This window comes from Panulirus ornatus, chromosome 1, assembly GCF_036320965.1.
Source record: "Panulirus ornatus isolate Po-2019 chromosome 1, ASM3632096v1, whole genome shotgun sequence".
NCBI lineage: Eukaryota > Metazoa > Arthropoda > Malacostraca > Decapoda > Palinuridae > Panulirus > Panulirus ornatus.
The window spans coordinates 65,951,303-65,961,028 of NC_092224.1; the positions used below are offsets into that span (position 1 = coordinate 65,951,303).

Here is a 9,726-nt window from a genome sequence, read left to right on the forward strand (position 1 = left end):
ACCTGCTCACTACGAGGGAGTCTACATTTTCAAGCTGCTGGAGGTAGCGCAAACCTTGAGCTGCAAGAGCCTTTAGAAATGTTCCGGTTCACACCAAACCTCTTTCATACAAGTTGGCCCTGGGTTAATTATTATGCATAAAGGAATATTGTGTGTGTGTGTGTGTGTGTGTGTGTGTGTGTGTGTGTGTGTGTGTGCGCGTAAGTGTGTAGGTGTAGGTGTGCAGGGGTGTGTGTGTGTGTGTGTGTGTCAAGTCTGGATTTACTGATAGGAATAAGCAAATTACTTGTCAATGACATTTCGAGAAATCATGGCCACCAGAACAAAGACACGGTATCACCCACCAGTATAATGACCCTGGAGGCTTGCACGCAATGGTGACGTCACCGGCCGCGTTCGTACACGTCACACGTTGCATCACGTGAGGCTTCGGGCGGGGGGGGGGGGGGGGGGGGGGGGCAGTGGGCTCTGGTGGGGGTGTGTGTCTTAGGCAGACATAAGCTCAGTCGTCATATTATCCTATCCTTCGTTATATCATGAGTGGTATATAATATTACGCCATTGTCATCACTGTCTTCACTTCTCTGGGTTCTAAATTGACCTCGGGAGTTAACTTGAGAGTAGTCCTGTCTCTGATACTTGATCAAAGACGAATTGTCTAGTTAATGGTCGAATTAGGTGACTCGAAGGTTCGAAAGAGGGGTGTCAATTCATGTCGTCATACCTAAGGGTTAAACAGTCGTGTCTTGAGAGTTAACTACCCATGGTGGACAATACCTTTCTAGGTCAAATTTTGCGGCTTGTGAACCACACACGGGGTCCAGTGTCTAGTCGCTGAGATGCTGGTGTGTTCCAGCGGTTCCTCCCACCTGACCAACACTGGTGTGTTCCAGCAGTTCATCTGACGTGACCCACAAAGAAAAGGTAAGAATGATCTTCGAGGTCTCTAGATTCTGACCTCCATCTTCGAGGTATGCACCTAATGAGCAACGGGCATCTTAACGTGTTTTATCACCACAGCCGACTATGTCTTGCACGGCGTTTGTGACACAAACAGCCTTCATCACCCAAGACGTGAAGCTATAAACCTTTTCTATCCACCATTCCAAGTCATGTAAATGTATCTCTTGTCCATCTCCGGGGCCTCTTTCTTTAAAAACTAAGATGTCAAAAGCACACACACACACACATATCTGCTTTCTTAATTGACGAGTGGACCCTCAATCAGCTGGGCAGACGCTCGTCTCAGAGGTTGGCCCGCCCTCAGCAGAGCTCTGCAGAGTCTGCTGAAGAATGTCTGAAGACGAACTCAGCAGGGTCAGGCAGGACCTGCCGGCCGCACAGGTCTCGACGTGGGTCATGTGTCATGGAAGAGCATCGTGAATAATGTGTGAGCAAAAAGGGAAGCTCAGTTGACTAACTCTTCTCGATGTATAACTTCAAGAATTATTTCTTTTTCTTTGGAGAAAAATCTTTTTAACGTTTGAGATGGTGAGTGATTAAACTTTTATGGAGGGGATATACAGTAAATGACGCCTGCTAATGAGCAGTGAAGAAGTGTCCAAAAAGGACAACATTCTTTTGAAATCGCGTGAATAGCTCCACTTGGGCTTCAACAAGAAAACGTGGACAAAGAATAAAGAAAACTTACTTTGATGTAAGAAAGATGAGTCTCCCTGCAGTGTTAGGTCGGCAAGTTTACTCCTGGGAGGCCTCTCAAATTTCATCGTGTGTGTGAGTTTAAATTTTCTCTTTTCATTTTTCTCCATTCAAACGAGAGAAAAATAACCAGACCCCGTCCTGCACCACACCTGATGACCACGCTGATACACTCACCACACACACACACTACCTACTGCCTTGCCTGCTGGTGATGGCCAGCACCTCGGATCCCACTTGGCATGACTAGAACATCACACACAAGGTCTGCCTGGAGGAGGAGGAGGAGGAGGAGGAGCAGGGTGTACGATATGACACTTCTGGGGCAGACACCTCTCCCCCCCCCCCTCTACACGTGCGTGCGTACGTACGTGGGTGCGTGCGTGTGTGTGTGCGTGTGTTCTGACCTATACCAAATTTCAAATCACTGGTCCGCAAATTGCAGAAATATCGAGAAACCTTTATGCTTTTTTTTTTTTTTTTAGAGAGAGAGAGAGAGAGAGAGAGAGAGAGAGAGAGAGAGAGAGAGAGAGAGAGAGAGAGAGAGAGAGGTGGGGGGTGGAAAGAAAATGGGCAAAAAACAAAAGTCTTCCTCTGGAGACATGACACAGGTAATGGAATAAATAATAAGAAGGAAAAAAGCAGAAAGTGAACCGAAACACAAAAATGTTTTGGAATGAATTCCTTTTTTTTTTTTTTTTATAGAGATTATCTATATCACAGGATGGTGTGCAACAAAGAATAAACAGTCTCTCTTCTTTTTTTTTAACGACTTGAGAATGACACAGTCTCACACGACCTGGAGCACACACTGGTGTTGTCACTCCTTTAAGAAGTCCATCAGATCTTGTTTACACTCGACACGAATGTGGTGGTGACCTTGAGCCACATCACTCTCGAGGAGCCTTCTTCACAAGAACCTGGCACTTCACACCACTGTTGAAGAATCTTATAGCAGCAGTCAAACTTAAGGCGTGTTCATTATGACACGCACTGATGGTAAGATCATGCTTTGGCTTGAATCAATTGTCTAAATGAAGACTTTTGAGCACTGGAAGAAGAAATTCAGAGGCTTTCATGTTCCTTGGGTCAAAGTCGTCGAGAACAACAACGCCTTGAGGGATGGGGAGAGTCCTCTCAGACTTGGCTATGAAGGACGTGTGGAGGAGCCCGAAGTACAAGTGACACGGGACGAGAGGAATGATCGACCTCCCATCTGTCCCGCTCCAGGACCACAGACACCGTCCACTGCCACGAGAAGGGAAAGGACCTGTGTACACAAGGGCGATCCAACAGTCCTTCAGGGTAATATAAGAATCAATTTGACATGGGAGTCAGTCAAATCTGAGCTCTACACCACAGACAGGAGCTGACCTGGACAAGCTATCTCGTCAAATACGCTATTTACTGCATAGAAGAAGAGGAAGAAGATTCTTGTCGAGTGATCATGAAAAGGAGAAAAAAATCATTCATAAGGAACGTAACAACTGAGATCGAAATAATCTTTGAGATGGATGGTAAGACAGAGATATGGCAGCCTCTGGAGACAAATGAACCGACCCACTTTAGTTCCAACAAGAACTAACTGAAGCTTCGAAAAAGGGAGTTCATTTGCCTCGGGGGTACCGTGTCGATGGCGAGAACTCCAACCCTGCTCTAGAGCATCAGCATCAACAACTCCACGAATAACTAAGGAAGAATCGTGATGGAAAACACATAATAAACACGAATCTCTGAGCACAACACTAACACTGGACGGATGAACCCTTCCGAACTTCAACTGTCTTTAGGAAATGAAGAATCCACCAAATTAGTCGCCTAATATTAACGACTAGTTCCCATCTTCTTTTCTACTGAAATGATCCAAAAAAATTCAACAAACCCCTAGAAGAATCCAGCTGCCCACTTGAAACAGCGAGACTGGTCGTGCATCCAGACCCATCCTGGCAGAGACCACTTCCTGCTTTATCATAACCTATGAAGATACCAGTCAATACTTGTCCTTGTATCACCGCAAATGGTATGCCTGAAGTGATTTTCATACGGGAACTGTGTGCTTTGTTAGAGTCGGATCCGCGCTGATATGATAACAAATGACGTTCTTTCGAAGAAAGGTAAAGATCCGATCCTAAGTTAGTACCGCTCAAATGAGCTCCCAGGAGCATGAAAGAGACCAAGGGCACATGAAGATCAATGGAGATCTTCCTTCAAGGATAGACGAAGCAGTTTTCCAAAGATCCGATATGTGAGGAAGAGCTACCGATGATATTTTTCGGAGTTGTCGATCTAGGAGGCACGGAAGCAGTGTGGTAAATATCATACCCCAGAGTGGCGAGTGTTCCTGAACCTTGCCAACCTTCGACCCTAGTTTTTGCCAAATCAACTCCTACCACAGATGCGTGGTCGCATTCACTCGATGCGCTCATGTCACTGGAAATGTAAGGTCGGTGATTTGTTTCCCATGGGTGTGAGGTAATTGTCACGTTCATAATGACCAACATATGTTAAAATACAACAGAGCAGACGACGCTCGCCTTAGCTGTAATGTGATATTCCTTCCTAGATTTGAATACCAGCAGAGTAAATAATTTACGAAGTTTTTCACTCATTTGCTAAGTGGTCAATACATATTTCTGGCGAGGTGCTCCTCCTCACATATGCTGGCGAACGAACGGGGAATGGCAGAGTTCAAGGAATACACACACACACACACACACTACGTTACCATACTTTCATCAGTATCTTTGCACTTCACTGCGCGTGGCTATCATGGCTCAGCAGTGAACTGGCTTCATGAAACCTTAGAGTTTCACGAATGAGGCAGGTATCATTACGTGCAGAGAAAATAAGTTTGATCACATCATAAGCAACAGCAACTGACGAGGAACAGACAACTGATGTAGATTATAGGTCTAAGGTACTTTCCCCTCAAGACTGCGATGAATATAAGACAACGAGAACACGAGCAGTGAAAGTGGGAGTAGGGAAGGGGTAAGACGATGACACAAAATCAAAATTCGTCTAAGAGGGCAGTAGGGCGAGGCAGCTCCCAGACGTGCCATGGAGATACCTCGGCTGCTGTTCAGTCCAGTGTCCAGTCTCCCAGCTATCTCACCGTTACTGCCACACCTTAATACCCCAAAACTCCGACTATATCACAAAGGCGATAGAGGTCAACTATATACAAAGATCTGAAGATCTATCAAAGGTCTTCCCGGCTCTGTGGACAACGGAAAGTACATCATTCCAATACATCATTCAAGGGTAAGGCGGCCGAATATCGTAGCCGCACTGGCATATCTACCCAGATCATACGCGACCCTGACGGGCGATAGTGAAAACCAAGTGGGCCCCACTGAGAAGCGAGATGAAAGCCAGGTCTATAGAGCTCTTATCAGGAGCAACGACAACACTGCTCTATCTTGACTAGGCTTTGTAGTTACCTCACCGTCTGGTTCACACAGTTTGATGACACAATCTTAAGAAATCATATCCCGGGGCGTTGATTACCTACATCAAGCTTCAGCGGGTGAAGGAAGACTCGAGATGATACGATGGTTAAAGCTGTCGCTCACTTCGAGGCTTACCTCCATGATGCACGCCACCGGCTTACTAAGTCTCACAAATCTACTGACACACACCACAAAGTCGCCAAAACCGAACGCTCAGGCTATTCACCATTCCGTCAGTCTCAACACCAGGGTTATGCACAGCCTAATACATCTCAAGTGCTCACACCAAGGTTTCACCGCAGCCCACCTACTACCAGCATAAAAGGCTATCACAACCTCGCTCTCCACTTGAAAATAAGACGCATAGGTGCGATTATCACCGCACTGCCCTCTGACAGTGACGAACGACACCAAGCTCAAAAACGACCTACCACGGAAATTGCAGCTTTACCAGCACAGCTCGCGACAGCACCCGGTTGATCTTCCACTTCACCCAAGTGATGCCAATCATGCGACGCCATTCTACTACAGGTCACCCTAATTCTAAGTCTCCCACTGCAAACACTTATAACCAACCAGCCTTAAACATGAGCTATCCATCAGTCCTGCACAGCCTCAGTTCCACAGAGTACACTCACACGTGTACCTCACGACAGACAGCTAGGTGTCTCCTCCTCAGCATACTCTCAGGTAGGGAATCACACATTCTGTCTAGCTTGCTACAGCGCTCAGCTTCAGCGGCTCATGATTTACTTGTTCAACCTGCATCCGTGAATCAGACGGGGAGGCCTGGTCCCAATGGACGCTTACCCTGACAGGCGTGCACGAATCCAGTTTATTCATGGCACACCCACGATGTGTCATGAAGTCTTAATTTCTGTTGACATCCCGTTCTACGCGCAAGACGTTTATGCTGCAGTTATGCCTCACTCTATGTATGATCTATAAAATGAATTGTACTCATGATCCCAACCACGCTTCCATAGCTGATGCCAGCACTCAATTTCCAGTTTCTGCGCGGACGAAAGCCTCAACCTCCGAGCTACCATGCCCATCAGTAAGACCCCTAGCTGTCTTGTGGCGCACCGTCTTCAAAGGTGTCAAGTTCCTCGACAGTTGAGTCCAGTAAAGTCTTCCGTGCTGTTCCTGCTCCATCCACGTTCACCTGTCACCTCGCCTGGCAATGTCACCTCTCCCTGCTGGAGGTGTTGACACATAATTTACCAATCCTATTCTGATCTGTGCAGGTCGACACGAGCGAATTCCCCAAAGACGGCGGAACTGGAAGATGGCTGAGTTACAACACAGCCTCTTGTTACTGCACCCCTGCACCTACCACAGCTGCTGCTGCTGTTCCCAACTGACCCTTACAGACCCACAACATCTGCTGCGCCACCGACTCACGACAGTCATCTACCGCCTGTTGCTGCTGTAACAGCTTACTACAGCTGAACCCCCTTCTGATGCTGCACAGCAACGCCGTAACTGTGTACTTCAGACAACACCGTAGCTGTGCAACCATAGCCGATCATCATCACACAGCGGACCAACTGCAGTTCACCGCAGGCTGTCAACCAATTGACCAGCGCTCACTTCCTGCAGCACGCACGAAGTGTCCGTCTGTGATCATCTGCCACTGTGCAAGACATTGCAGACCTCCCAAGCCACTACAGCACCGCTGATACTGCTGACACTAGTGCAGAGCGTCATGCGAGTCTACGCACCACCGTGACCAGTTATGCCATTCAGGCACGAGTGGTGTAAGTTCGTTACGTCCCTGAAACACCAGAGCTCTCTTCACACAGGACATGGTTCGCTTACACTACCCTGTAGGAAAGACCTGCAACGAGAGTGTCTGTTACCTGTGAGGGGCTATTTCGGTGCGTGCCATTCGCGCCCATGACTGTGTGCTGTACAGCCTGCCTCGGACTGAGAACAAATGGCAAGTGTGGAGACAGTTTTGGTCAACCTACTTAAAAAAGGAATCAATAAATACAACGGCGACTAACGTTGATAATTTTCTCGTACTGAGAAACAAATCCTATGAGAGCCAAGAACACAAACTTATTTACCTTAAAGAGGAGAAGTCTTAGAGGTTATATAATCAAAGGCTATAACAATTTCGGTCTAATGTAAGCTATCTTGATCTCACTTCCAGTCACGGATACAAACATGTGACCCAGGCATCGTACTTCGAATGAGGAGGTAAAACACTTCATCAACATTGTTAACCATGGAAAAATCTTTACCAATAACAGTACTTGCGATTAATTAGCATCAGAAGGACACGTTCAAGAAGAAACTTCAGAAATCGCTTTCGAGTCCACAAGCACAAGCATCCTCGCCTTCTAAGTTTCATAAAAAGTTTACAGTTGTTTATCATTACAACCTCTGTTTACTTTTCTGCCATTACCACATTAGTCTATGTCTCTCATCTCTTGCGATATCGCGAAAGCCTCAAAAATGACCCAGGGGTCTGTTACCATCTGCATTCTAATCGTTCCTTTACATAAATGCATCCAATCTAGATGCAACTCAGTTAACGATGCCTTTTACATTCATAATGATATGAAATATAAGATGGATACATGGGAGGTGTATGGTTGTGGTGCATGGCAAAAGGAAGGTACTGGCTGTGAAGATATGACATACGGGGTAAGGAGAGTATTAGGAGTGAGGTGGCACATGGGGGATACGCGGTATTTTCCAGGGGGCAAGTGGGAATAATACAAATCAATCGGGTAGGTGCGTGAGGATCATTAATGGGTTACTAATACCATGACAAATTTCTAGGCGCAAAGTAAAAGGGGGGGATGCCTCCCTTCTTAACTTCCAGTGAAATAACCACCCCATTGTGACGGGATACATTTTATCATTACCCAATTACCAAACTAATCATTTTGCTTCTTATCTTTCCCTTAAACGTTCTCATAATGTATAGCATTAAGCTCTTTACGCAATTACATTTTTTACGTTCTTAATGGGAAGGGACGCTTCCCTCGGACCCCGTACTTAATCCACAATCATCACCGTCCCCACTGCTCAAATCGTACAATTCGATCAATGATGATAACCTACAATCTTACCCTACGTTACCTATCACATAACATGGATTCAAATTCCCTAATTTGGAGGGAGCGGGGCATCAGAATCTAAGTCATCCGCTGAATCGACTTACCGTAACCTTCACGCAGCAGCATAAACCTAAGCGAAAATGGGGGACATACAATACCGATGATGATAACCTAAAAATAGGATAGAAACTCACCGTGTCTACGCTAACCAGTGATAAAAGGTAAAACGTCATCCTCCAAACAAGTCAATAAACAAGTAATTATGGTACTTACCTCACGCCGGCGTCACTCCACCAGAGCAGGGAGGGGCAGGGGCTGAGCCCGCCATCAGTCACATGCGGGAAAGCGATCACTTTTTTCTCTTTTTTTTTTTCTTTTCAATCTTCTCTGAGTAATCACACTAGGTTCAGGTGAGGTATACACATATTTCTGTGGGTTATATCGTAATGAAACCATTTACCATTACTCTTCCATGTAATGTTTCCAGCGTGGCGTCCATTCGTCATGAGCCTGAGGTCCCATTAGTTTCACACTATCATCAATCATTTCCAATAACACTCTTGTGATTCACTGGTCTTTATCCTCACATTTTCAATCAGTTCAGATCCTCGTCACTCACAGCTTGGTGGATGAGTGACACGAGCGTACAGCCATGAGACACGGTGCTCACCTCTGGCCAACTGTCATTTCCAAAATCCTGACCTGACCCCACACCAAAATGGAGGCTGCACGTAGTCCTTGTTTCTACCATTTCTCATCCCGGCCGAGGAGGCAGTTCACACGCACAAACAACTTGCTGTTCATCGATATATATCTTATGTATCACTTGAGACGTGAGAATTTTTCTGGTACTTCTACATCACATTGTTTGATGTTCATCTTGATAATAAATCACTTGCACGACGATGATTTTCCCCCCCGTAATCTGTCCACAACGTGTGTACACTCACCCAGAGGAACGCCAACTGAGTCTCTTTCCAGTAATCCAAGTCTATGTCAAGCTCACATTAGCGTCAGTTCACCTTCACAGGAGCGCATTAATCCCGTATATAAGCCGCAGGATGTACACGGGCTGGACGTGCCCCGTGCTGCCTCTACCAAGGTCACCCGAGAAATGAGGGATTTTTCTGGGTCTCCGTATCGTGGGGGGGGTGAGGTTAGGGGGTGGGAGGGCACAAACAATCGTCATCGCCAGCCATTTCACAGTCGAACACCGACAGGTTAAGCTCAGTCACTGTTGACAAACCTATTGCCTGGCGTCCCCATTTCTTTTTCGTCATCAAAGTGATGTGTATTTCATTTAAACTTACGAACGATTGGTAAATACATTCCACTGATAATGACCATGTCCGAGTTAAGCGTACACCCGCCGACCCCCCGCTCACGTCAACACTGAAGAACGGGTGTGGAGGGGCAACGGTCGTGCCTGACGTGCTGGGTGTGTCACGTCAGGCCACAGGCCTCTACCGTAACATGATGCGATAAACTTTAGAAGGAGAGGAGAGAGCTCTATGCTTATAGGACCATACAGGGCAACTCCT

General features: G+C 46.4%; 1 protein-coding gene across 1 annotated transcript in view; it reads right to left on the reverse strand.

Annotated features, from left to right (window-relative positions):
* Positions 1-9,298, reverse strand: part of LOC139749299 (uncharacterized) — a 786,860-nt gene extending 777,562 nt beyond the window's left edge. The window contains exon 1 of the mRNA XM_071663045.1: positions 8,459-9,298. The gene's annotated coding sequence lies outside the window, so the exon portion shown is untranslated. The remainder of the gene's footprint in view (positions 1-8,458) is intronic.
* Positions 9,299-9,726: the final 428 nt, after the last annotated feature.